The sequence below is a fragment of the Saimiri boliviensis genome, chromosome 6, assembly GCF_048565385.1.
Source record: "Saimiri boliviensis isolate mSaiBol1 chromosome 6, mSaiBol1.pri, whole genome shotgun sequence".
In the NCBI taxonomy this organism is placed as follows: domain Eukaryota; kingdom Metazoa; phylum Chordata; class Mammalia; order Primates; family Cebidae; genus Saimiri; species Saimiri boliviensis.
The window spans coordinates 21,718,283-21,730,844 of NC_133454.1; the positions used below are offsets into that span (position 1 = coordinate 21,718,283).

The 12,562-nt window shown below is 41.8% G+C and overlaps 1 protein-coding gene across 3 annotated transcripts in view; it reads left to right on the plus strand.

Annotated features, from left to right (window-relative positions):
* Positions 1-12,562, plus strand: part of TENM4 (teneurin transmembrane protein 4) — a 3,045,593-nt gene that overhangs the window by 2,031,615 nt on the left and 1,001,416 nt on the right. The window lies entirely within an intron of this gene.

Sequence of the window (12,562 nt, forward strand, 5' to 3'; positions counted from 1 at the left end):
TAAGGGGTCTGGAAACTTCCCCAGGAGCTGACAACCTGGAGAAGATGAGCTGCAAAGGCCTGGATCAAGAGCTAGAAGGAATATTAGAGAGTGTCATCATGACAGTGCCTCGCAGAGCAAGTAAAATGTTGCACACCACTTATTCACATACCTGCAATATGCACATTTTACCCCACTATGTTCCAAAGTTAAATATTAAAGGTGGAACATGTATACATACTGACACTTACTACAGAATTATATGAGACACGATGGTAAATCATTTGTATGTAGCATCTCAATTAATCCTCATGATAACCGTATGATTATTTAGTACTTATTATACAAGTAATTTTACTGTCAACTTGCCAAGCCCAAAGAGAGATTTAGAGTGTCGATAGTCCAGAGGCAAAGAGTCTCGGTTCTGAAGTGAGAAGAGCTGGACTCGAAGCCCCACTCTTCCACGTCTTGGTTCTTTGACCTTGTGCAGTTACCCAAGCCTCTCAGAGCTCCATTCCCCTGTATATAAAATAAATAAAATAAATATCACCCTCCTCATCGAATTAAGAAGAATCATTGAGATAATCCAAAGAAAAGCTTAGGATAGTGTCTGGCATGTGAAACATGCACAAGGAATATTAACTGTTATTGTTAAGTAACTTACCCAAGAGCACATGACGAGTAATTAGTGGAAATTAAACCCCAACCTGCCTGAATGCAAAGCCGTGATGCTCGCTGGGTTACTCCCTCTTTTCTCTCTCTACGGCCCGCCCGTGGGCCCCATGTGGCCCCCTGAGGCCATTTATCCGGCCCCCCGCTGCACTTCAGGAAGGGGCCCCTCTTTCATTGGGGGTCAGTGAGAGGAGCACAGTATGTGGCGGCCCTCCAACGGTCTGAGGGACAGTGAACTGGCCCCTTGTGTAAAAAGTCTGGGGACGCCTGCTCTAGAGCTTTGTGTTACCTTCATTCTATCAAGTAAGAAACCTGAGCTGCCCGGAGGTTTAAGAACTTGCTCAGGCCCAGAAGGTTGCTTTGACAGGGACCACAGGAAAACCTAAGTCTTTTGATCCCAACTAGAATTCCTTGCTCTTGATGACATCACCCTGCCTCCCTAGTCTGTGGGCAACTCTGCATTATACGTTCAGGAGAAAACAGCATTCAGAAAGGCTAAGCAACTTGTCTGGTGATGTCCAATTATTAAGTGGCAAAGCTGGTGCTGGACCCTAGAGCCCAGCCCTCCTCATTGTTCCTCAAGCATTCTTTCCTATGCAGTCCTCTCCCTCATGTCTCAGAGACCCCGGGTGGAGTAAAGAGAGCAGAGACAGAGAGACAGGCAAAGAACAAACACAGAAATAGAGACAAGCAGAGGCATAAAGACAGAAAGGAAAAATAGAGAAAGAGATCTGTAAGCTAACAACATCCTGTAATCTTCTTTCTTCCAAGAGGTCCTTAACATGCTGAAAATTCGGTAATTTTTAGGAAAAGGAGAATGAAAAATAATACCATAGCAACTGCTTGTGCAGTTCCTTAGCAAGTCTGAATAAATTTGAGGAAGTAGTGAAATCACTGAACACTGAGAGGGAAATTATGGCTCTGTCACACTGAAAATTGTTCAAACACTTACCCTCTATACCTCATAGAGAAAACTGATGCTGTGGTGAGCATTATTCGGGCGCCCTTGTGCAGTTGAAGATGTGAGAATCAACTAATTAAACACTCAGAAGTGTGGAGACAAGCATTTTGCAAATGCAGTCTCCCATCACTTCTCGGAGTTACCACGATCTCACCTGGACCTGCTGAACATCAAAGGTGTCCCAAACAGGAAAGGTGGGGGATTTCTCAGCTCTCTCCTGCCTTGATGCAGAGCCTATCAGAAGGGGGAGGAGAAGCAAAGATCTGGGTGATCTAGGCTGTCAAACTACCTCATTGGAAAATAAAACTTGGGGGCTTCAATTATAGCACACCTGAATTTTCCTGTTGATCTTACGCCCACGATTTATCTTTAATTGGTAATTACAAAATGCTCCATTAAGCAGCACTACTCACTGTTTTTCACATACAGGTGCACGTTCCCACCCCTTTGTCTATGCCTGTGTTTGTTCCTTGGCCTGATGTGCCCTTTCTGCTCAGCCCCACCCCCATCCCAAATTCATGTATCAGGGCTCAGCTAAGATACTCCTGCTCCACAAAAAGATTCTGTTCTACTAGCTGAATTCAGTCTCTCCCTTTTCCGATGTGCATACCATCTTCAAGTTTCTTGTGAGACTTTACAAAGAACATAAAAACAGTGACAGTCCACACCAGTGAAATAAAAAAATGTGATTTATTATACATGCAATTCAATGCATGTGGACTTGCTATGCCCAGAGGCCCCTCCTGGCTAACTCAGGGACTGACCCAGTTCAGGGAACGAAGTCAGCTATTTTTTTTTACAATAGGTAGCCACTGGCTGGATCAGGGCAAGTATCTAACCCAAGAGCGATTTGTTCATTGGCCAGCTAGAGCGTCATTCATTCATTCAATAAATATTATTTGAACACTTATTATATGTCCAGCATGTAACAATGTATCTTCTTCTAGACACTGGAAATATAGCTGCAAACAGAACAGGGTCTCTTCCCACTTGGAGTTTACAATCTTAAGTAGATAGCAATAAAGAAAAATAATACTACATTTATAATACATTAATTTTCAGTACTTTGGTAAAAGAGGAAGCAGGGTAAGGGATTTCGAAGCTCATGGGAGAGAAGAAGGATACCACTATATCTAAATGGCCAGAGAAAGCCGGTCTCATAAAAAAACATTTGAGCAGAAACCTAAAGGAGATGACGGAGTGAGCATGATGGTTAATTTTGGGCCTCACCTTGACTGGGGTATGGGGTACCCAGATATTTGGTCAAACACTATTCTGGATATTTCTCTGAGGGTGTTTTTGGGTGAGTTAACATGTGAATCAGTAGAATGAGTAAAGCAGATCGCCCTCTCGAATGTAGGTGGGCCACATCCAATCAGATGAAGGCCTGAATGGAACACAAGGGCTGAGCCTCCCCCCATGACAAAAACTTCCTCCTGCCTGACTACCTTTGAGCTGGGGCATCAGCTTTTCCTGCCTTCAGAGCCGAACTGAAACATCGGCTTGTCTGCATCTCCAGCTTGCTGACCACATACTGGGACTTGTCAGTCTTCATAATTGCATGAGCCAATTCGTTATCAAACATCTCCTTTTCTCTATTCATATATCCTGTTGGTTTTGATTCTCTGGAGAACCTGACTAATACTGCGATCCAGGTGGATAATTAGAGGAGCGATTCAGGCAGTGGAGATAGCAAGAGCAAGTAGTGAGAGGTAGGTGTGGTGGGTGTGGGAGGGGACCAGCTGGGCGGAGTGCATGGGGGATGTGGAGAGCAGCAAAGGATGGGGCTGGAGAGTCACAGGAACCCAATGGTGGAGGCCCTCAAAGGCCGTGGGGAAGACCGAGTTCCACGCTGCATAAGAGGGAGATTCCCTGAAGGGCTTTGAGCAGAGGTGCAACATGGTCTGACATAGGTTTAAAGGTGTCTGGCAGAGGTGAAAGCAAGGGGATTGGATAAGAGGCTGTTAGAATGATCCCAGAGAGAGAGGTGGTGGTGTTGAAGCAGAGTGGAGGTGGTGGAGTTGGTGAACAGTTGTTGATTTCTACATGTAGTTTGAAGCCAAGAGTATCTGAAGGTGGCTGGGATATGATGTGGGATCAGGGAAGACTCTGAAAGCTTTAGCCTGAGCATCTGGAGGAATGAAAGTTGCCATTTGCTAAGGTGGGTTAAAGGAAGCGTAGGTGTGGGGATGAGGGTCAGGATCAAGTCTGAGCTGCCACTGGACTTCAAGTAAAGGCTGTTGGAGATGTGAGTATGGAGATGAAGGAGGATGCCCGGGCTGGAGGTGTAAATTTGGGAATGATCAGTATATACAGTGTTTAAATCTTAATGCTGGATGAGATCATCCAAAGGGAGTGAGAGAAAGAACAGGAGAGGGCCAAGGACTGAGCCCCGAGGCCTTCCAACAGAGAGATCAGTGTTCTTCCAAGCGAGGGTTTCAACTCATTAGTGGATTATGAAATCACTTTGGAGGATAATGAGCAGTACCTCTAATGGGATAGAAAAGAACGGAAAAATCAGAGTACACTGAATATAGCATTGTTTCATAAAACAGTTTTTAGTTACATATGTTTCTAAAGCGTGTTTATATATAGGTAGGTGTGTGTAATTGCGTATCTGTGTGTTTGTGTATGCTATATGTGTGAATTTACAGCTTATGACATGTATGTATACATACAACTAGTTATAATGTACAGCTTATTTTGCAGTGGATCATAATAAAACAATTTTTTTCAAATGTAGACATTGCCATTCTCAAGGCCCAGTGAGATACCGTAGCGGCTGAGCTCTGCCTTCCTGGGGAAGCAAAGATGAGCAAACCAGTCTCACTTGCCCCTTTGAGTATGGACTAGGGAAGAAGGGAGAGCTAGCCAGTTAGCTCCAGGGAAGACTAGAGCAGGCAAGCCGAGAGCATGGAAGCCTCCACAGAAGAGAAACAGAAAGCCAGAATGCCTACTCCTTGCAGCCACCTTTATTTCTGGCAGCTTCTGGCTCCATTTCGGATCATACATAACACATGGGTTTATGCACAAAGACCTATTTTTGGTATCTTCCTTTAAGCAATCAAGCAAGCTGATCCCAGTAAAGGTGTAACCCCAGCAAATGAGTTCACTTCTCGACTGCTCCATTTTCATGTCTGTAAGAGAATGCTAAGTCTATCTTTTTGGGAAGGTTATGAGGATTAAAAAGTCATTTGATCTCTACCAAATGCTCAGCAAATGCTTCATGGAAGACAAGCCAGCTGCTGCTCTTCTGTACCCTGCAGTTTTCCTCCCACGCTCCCTGTGCCTCAACATCAATCCCGTCGGCAGCATAGTCCAGCCTCTGGGCGAGGCCCTTCCACCCTCCAGAGAAGAGCCCTGAAATGACCCATGCAGGCGCTTACAGTCAGGGCTCTGGAAACAAGGTGAGCCTTTTGAGGGAAGGAGGAAAGGGTTCATAAAAGGAACTGGACCAGAGCTAACACCGTCTGCCCCGCCACACCTCCTCTTTCTGATTGCCTAATGCCCCCAGCTGTAGCTTACAGGGGAAGATGGACACAGGGTTGCCCCGCCCAAGAACCAGAGGGAGCACAAGAGAAGGGAAATGCGGCAGGCTTAGAGGATTAAGTGACTCTGAAGTAGGACTTGGAGGAAAAGGATTGGGCCATCTTCCCCAAACACTTGCTCCTACCAAAAGGTATATATGCCTTTGTGAGGTTAGGAGTGACCCAAAGGTGGCACAGGTTGAAGGAAAGTGGTTTCACAATGAATGGGCTTCTATGCCTTCCTCTACTGCGGCCCTTAGGCAACAGATGCCGGAAGAGCATTTAAAACTCACACACATGGTTCTGCCCATGCTGTCAGGTTGTGGTAGGACTTGGGCCTGCACCTCCTAATTTTCCAGTTTTGATTTTTCCACTGTGTGATGCTGCTTCAGCACTTCCCAACACCGTCATTTTACGGAAGAGGAGCATCCATGCATGTGTCTGTTTGGCCAGGATGTGTCTCTCTGTGCGTCGGCCTGCACACAGTGCTCAGAACCTCCCAGGGCCACCTGACCCCCACTGACCAAGCCCACAAAGCCCACTGGTTGTGGTTGCAGTGGCAGATTCATACTGAGAATCCTTTCGTGAATCAAGGACTAGGTGCTGCTCCCACCTGCTCCCCAAGACGAATGCAGGAGGCCAGGATGCTGATCCATGCTCATTCTTTTTCCTCTTAGCACTGCGGCCGCTCCTGGACGAAGGCAAGTTGCCCTGCCTGGTTCCTAGTGGGGTGCATGCCTCATCACGTTGGGGAAAACCTGCAAAACCAGGTTTTGTCATTCGGAGTTTAATTCCAGAAGGAACTCTTTCCTTTTTTTTTATTTATGTATTCTTTAATGTTCAAGCTATAGACCTCAATCAACAGTTTCAGAGGCAAGCTCTGATAGTACTCTCATGTTGCTAAATTGGCCCAGAACCATCCAGCTGTCAGCTCCCCCAGGCTTCAAACACTCTTACACCTAGAGTCTTCCTCTTTAGTGTGGACAAATATTGTCTATTTTAATTTGCAACATTGGCATGATTTTAATTTGCAACATTTGCATGATCCTAACATTTGTATGGACAAATACTGTATATTTTAATTTGCAACATTGGCATGATCCTGGTAAAAGGAACTTCTGCTTATGTAAATCAAATCATATCCAGAATATCAAAGAACATCAAAGAATTAGGCCAGACCTTGCCTTGATCACTAATTTTTGCCCTCTCTAAATTATTAGTGGTGCATTTCTAAGTATTTACTCACAGTCCCTCTGTTATGTGTCTGTTTCCTGTTTGTGTGTTAGCCATACCCCTCTGGACTTCCATGGCTCTTCACAAACACCTCTGTGATTCCACTTACGACACTTTGTTCATATTATATATATATATATATATATATATATATATATATATATATATATATATCTGTCATTCCACGCAAAAAAAAAACCCCACACAACACAAGCTTCTAAAGGCAGGGTATAGATATTATTCATCTCTGTCTCTGGCACGTAACATACAGTAGAGGTAAAATAAATGGTTTTTTAGTCAAATAAATTTGTCATTTCCATTCAACAAGCATTTATTGAGCATGTACTATATTCTAATCACCATATTAAGTGCAAAAGATATAATTATTCCCCTACCTTAAAGAATTGCACACTCCCAAAAGGGAGAGAACTATTTAACAAAATAACACAGACTGTTGAGTATAAGAATAGAAGTGTATGCAAGATACAGACCTAATCCAATTGAAGGAGTCCTTAATTTTTTTGTGAAGTAATAGAGACGTTTCTGGGAAGAGAGAATATCTGAGCTGGGTTTTAGACAATAAATAGGCTTTCATTGGGTGCACAGTGGATAGGGGTGGGTGAAAGGGAAAAGCATAAGTAGACAAAGTAATGATGTTCACAATCAATGAATGGATTACCCCAACCACAGTATATGTATGTTGAGGTCAGGAATAGTTCTACTATGCTGTGAGCTCAATGCCAAACATCTAGTACATTCTCAGTGATTTGGCTGATGACAGTAAACATTACTCGAAACTGCCTACTCGGGACAAGTCACAGTCACAATGCAAACATGACCTGGGAGCTGTCAGTAATAAAATAAGGCAGTTTGGGAAGATTGTGGATATGAGGACAATTGATATTCTTTCTTTTTTTAATTCTTCTTCGTAAGTACAATTAAATCTAATTTAACATCTTAAGCAATTTGTTCAAACCGGCCAGACTGCCTTCCAGTGCTGAGGAGAACTCCAGAGGCTGCGCAGCACTGGAATTTAACTGTAGAGCAATCCAGTTGATCAAAAATGAATTAGCCAGGGGGTGCCAAGAGTTATGTGATCAGAAAAGATGCTTCACAGGAAGATGAGGCAATTAAGGATTTAGGCTTAGAAAAGGCAGCCAGGGAGAATGTAAACTAATGTCTCAGTTCCATCATTCAGACATGGAGCACGGTTGGGGGCTCACCTTCTATGTGCAAGGCTGTATGAGAGCTAGTAGATTGAGTGAGGTGAGGGCTGTTTCCTTTAAAGTGCTCTTGCTTAAAAGAAATAAGTATGATTGCAAAGAAAACAAGCACTTTTTTGAACACTCACTGAATGACAGCTATTGGGAGAGTATGTCCATTATCATAATTCACTTTCTATTCAACACTGTGACATGTGGATAGCCCCATTTTACAGATGGGGAAAGGGATAGTTGGATATGAAGTGCCAGATGAGCATAAAGTAAGTTACTCACTCCACGTAGCACAGTCTGAAAGGTTGCACAGAGAAAGTTACATCTTATTCACTCAGTCATTTATTTAAAAGACATTTAATGAGCAACTACCAAGCTCTGAGGCAGATACTGGGAATATAATCATGAACAATGAATGATACGGCTCCCGTTATCATGATGCCCTTAGTGGGGACAAAAGTTATTTCATCAAACAAATATACAAATACTTCAAATTGGAATGAGTATTCTAAAGGAAAGGGGCATGGTTTACTGAGAGAACATGACAATGGACCTGGCCACTTTAAAGTGGGTGTCAGCAAAGACTCCCGGAGGAAGTGATGCTTGAATTAGTAGGAGAGGGGGTTTGGGAGGGGCTTTATGGAGTATGAAGATGGCAGCATTAAGCACCATGGCACATACCAAAAAACCCTGTTGAAGGAAAGATCAAGACACTGTCAAGGTACTGAAATTTGGGCCAGATACCAGAAAGGCATAGAGAGAGGGGTTTCTGGGAAGGATAGAGTAGGATGATGGTTAAGAGCTGGTGCTTCAGGGCACACAACCCATGTGGAAAATTTTGATTTTCACAATTCTCTTGTTCTAAGAGAATTGGGAAACCACCAGAGGTTATAATTAGATGGGTGACATGAACTTGCTGGCAATTTGAAAAGATAACCCTGGCTACCATGTGTAGAATGGACTAGAAGGGTGGTCACATAGATGTCTGCTCTCTCCACTTCTATTGAACATAGGGCTGGAAGTCCTAGCCAGAACAATAGGCAAGAAATAGAAATAAAAGTGTCTAAAACAGAAAATAAGAAGTAAAATGGTCCCTGTTTGCTGATGACAGGATTTTTTTATATAGAAAGTCTAAAGACTCCACAAAAATTGTTAGAACCAGTAAACAAACCTAGTAAAGTTGCAGCATACAAAATCAATATACAAAAATCAGTTGCATTTCAATGCACTACCAAAAAGCTAACCAAAAAGGAAATGATGAAAGCAATCCTATTTACAGTAGCATCAGAGGAAGTAAAATAAACCAAACTAAGAAACTGAAGGATTTATACACAAAAGGACAAGTACCACATTTTCTGATTTAAATATATATTACAAAGCTACAATAATTAAGACAGTATGGCACTGGCATGAAGACAGACATATAGCCCAATGGAACAGAATAGAGAGCTCAGAAACATCACATTTATGGTCAACTAGTCTTCAACAAGGGTGGCAAGAATATGCAATGGGGAAAGTATAGTCTCTTTAATATATGATGCTTGGAAAATTGGATATCCACATGCAAAAGAATGAAGCTGGACAATTATCTTACACCTTAAACATAAATCAACTCAGAATGAGTTGAAGGTTTAAACTTAAGACATGAAACTGTAGAACTCATGGAGGAAAACATGTAAAGAGTATAGATTTAATGCTAAATGTTCTTACCACAATAAATTTTTCTACAAAATATGTGCAGAGCAGTAAGGATTCATTCACAATTTTGCTACCAAGAGGTAACCACTCTTTTTCTTCTTCTAGCTCTTCTTTATAGATTATTCACATTGTTGAGATCATACTGCATACACTCTTTTGCGTTCTATCTTTAGTATAGATTCCCAGATGGAGAACTGTTTGGTCAAAGGATATGAACATGTTTTTTTGGACTCTTGAAATCTATTGGAAAATTGCCTTTCCTGAAAAGTTTTGCCAATTATATTTTCACAAAAAAAAGGTATGAAAAGCCACTTAGCTCATTCGCATCAAATGCGGTACTAACATAAAAATAGGCGACTCAATGGAATGAGATACCCAACCAGAACAAGCACTAATTCATAAGAACTACATAAAAGTGAAACATTTACATAAGTGTGACAATAAAATTAAGAGACAGACAATAAACTAGTTTAAAATGTGATCAATGCAAAATATGACAGGTTATCTTTAATATAGAAATAGTTTATACAAATCAATAAGAAATACAGATCACACTGGGAGTGTATTATTCGTTCAACCATTGTGGAAGACAGTATGGTGATTCCTCAAGGATCTAGAACCGGAAATACCGTTTGACCCAGCAATCCCATTACTGGGTATATACCCAAAGGATTACAAATAATTCTACTGTAAAGAAACATGCACACGTATGTTTTTTGCAGCACTATTTACAATAGCAAAGACTTGGAACCAACCCAAATGCCCATTAATGATAGACTAGATAAAGAAAATGTGGCACATACATACCATGGAATACTATGCAGACATAAAGAAGAATTAGTTCATGTCCTTTGCAGGGACATGGATGAAGCTGGAAACCATCATCCTCAGCAAACTAACACAGGAACAGAAAACCAAACACCACATGTTCTTACTCATAAGTGGGAGGTGAACAATGAGAACATGTGGACACAGGGAGGGGAACATCACATACTGGGGCCTATCAGGGAGTTGGGGAAAAGGGAAAGGAGAGCATTTGGACAAATACCTAATGCATGTGGGGCTTAAAACCTGGATGATGGATTGATAGGTACAGCAAACCACCATGGCACATGTATGGCTATGTAACAAACCTGCACGTTCAGCACATGTATCCCAGAATTTAAATTAAATTAAATTAAATTAAATTAAATTAGCACAGATTATAACAGATAAAAGAGCTAAGGACTTGATCACACTAATATTCTAATTTATTGTCATATTTCAATTTCAGGATCTTAGTATTCCATTCCAGTATTCAGAGAACAGGACCAAAGTAAGCCTTAGGGCTATGAGGGCTTACCTCCCTGAGTCTCTTCAGTATATTAGGTAATTTAGGCAATGCTCATATATGAAACTGGAAATTACTAGCAGTTTTTATATTCTGATTAAAACCAAAGTTCTCCTTCCACTGTAAAAAAACCATGCTTAAACTGACACAAGGATCATGCTCTAAATAAGTCACATAGTTTTCTAGTCAAAGAGAGAAAAGCAAAGGAGGATGTGGCAAACAAGTAGTCTAAGAACAATTCCAGCAGAACAAATGTCTATTCTTTGGTGAAATGGAAGGTCTGTTGCTGCTGCCCACTTCCACAGTTCCTGGAGTGGAGTTCATGCTGTCTTAAAGATTTTAAGTGTTTTCTATAAAATTCTGGCTTAGAGGGCATGAGAAACTGAAGGAAAAAAAAAAATACCCAAACCACCTCATGGTTCCTGGATGCCAGATTGCTGTCAAGAGTTTGGGCTGTGTCTAAGTTTGAGAAAATTAGTCTTCCTAGAAATAGAAATCAGAGCCAGAGAGAAACACATTCGGTTTTGCAGTATATTTTATTATGTAGATTGTACAGTATCATTTATGTAAGGTTGTAATCAATCATCAAGCATGTGTTGAAGACCAGTCAACATCAATCTAGGTAAATGGGGAAATGATAGCAATGAGATAATTATAATATGATCTCCTATATATTGTAATAAGGTACATAGCAATACGGCTATGATCCTTGTCCTCAAGAAACTCTGAGTATTTGGGAGACAACTGTCTGAGATTAAACCAGAAACAAAATAATGTACTAACGTCTACAGAGTACCGCTGGAGTTCAGAGACAGGAAGTTCACAGTGCTGTTGGAGTCCAGAGACAGGAGGAAAAAATGACAAAACACATTGTAGCAATTTCAGAAATCCTCATGGAATATGAGGAAATGAGCTAGGCTTTGAATTAAGGACAAGACCAGAGGATACTACCTGTCGGTATTGCATACCAGGGCTATTTGTGTTCCAGACCAAGATGGACGCACATCTCTTTGCCCAAATAAATTAGGTAGCATTCTGAACATGATGAATTGTTTGGCAGAAATAAAACATTCCAGTAAATTCATGGGCTGACTCAAAGTGGTCCCTGCACTGGAATATGAAAAATGAAGAAAGATATTGTTTAGGCTGTAGCCTATCAGGCCTCAATAAACAATTGGCATCTATTTTTCCTTATTTATTGTTTTCATTGTGATGAAATATACATAACAGAAAATTTCTCACTTAAACAATCTTAACAGTGACAGTAAATAAATTTACATTGTTGTGCTAACCATGACCACTAACCATCTCCCGAACTTTTTCATCATCCCAAACTGAAACTCTGCACCCATTAAATAAGAACCGCCCCCATCTTCCCTTCCTCCAGCCCCTGGTAAACACCATTCTACCTTATGTCTCTATGAATTTAACTCTTGTAGGTACATCATATAAGTGGAATCATTCCTTTTTTTGTATTTTTGTGGTGACTATCAGTGAAGGTCCCAGCAAGAAACAGATGGCACACTCAAACTGGGTAATTGTGAATTTAAGATAGGGAAAATGTGTAAAGATTTGGACAGGTTTAAGAAAACTACAAGGGAGGATATGAATCATATGACTAGCAAGAGCAGAGAGCTGTTTCCAACCCTAAGCCTAAAGGAACAGTTATGGGAACCCAGAAAACGTGGCTCTGTGGAGAGGATGCCTGGCAAGAGCCGAGCCCTTCCTAAAGGGCTGCAGCCAGTGACCAGTGACCAGCAGGGTGACAGCCAGGACACAGACACTCTGACCTCTGCTTTCCCCCTACCATTCACCCTCCTGTCATCGTCTCCCCCTGGCCAAGCCAAGCCCAATCAGACACCACAGGTCGAGAGGGCCCACTGATGCAGTCCACAGAGGGGCGGCCTCCATGAATACAGGCAGAGTGGAGCAAAGTCAAAGTGGAGCT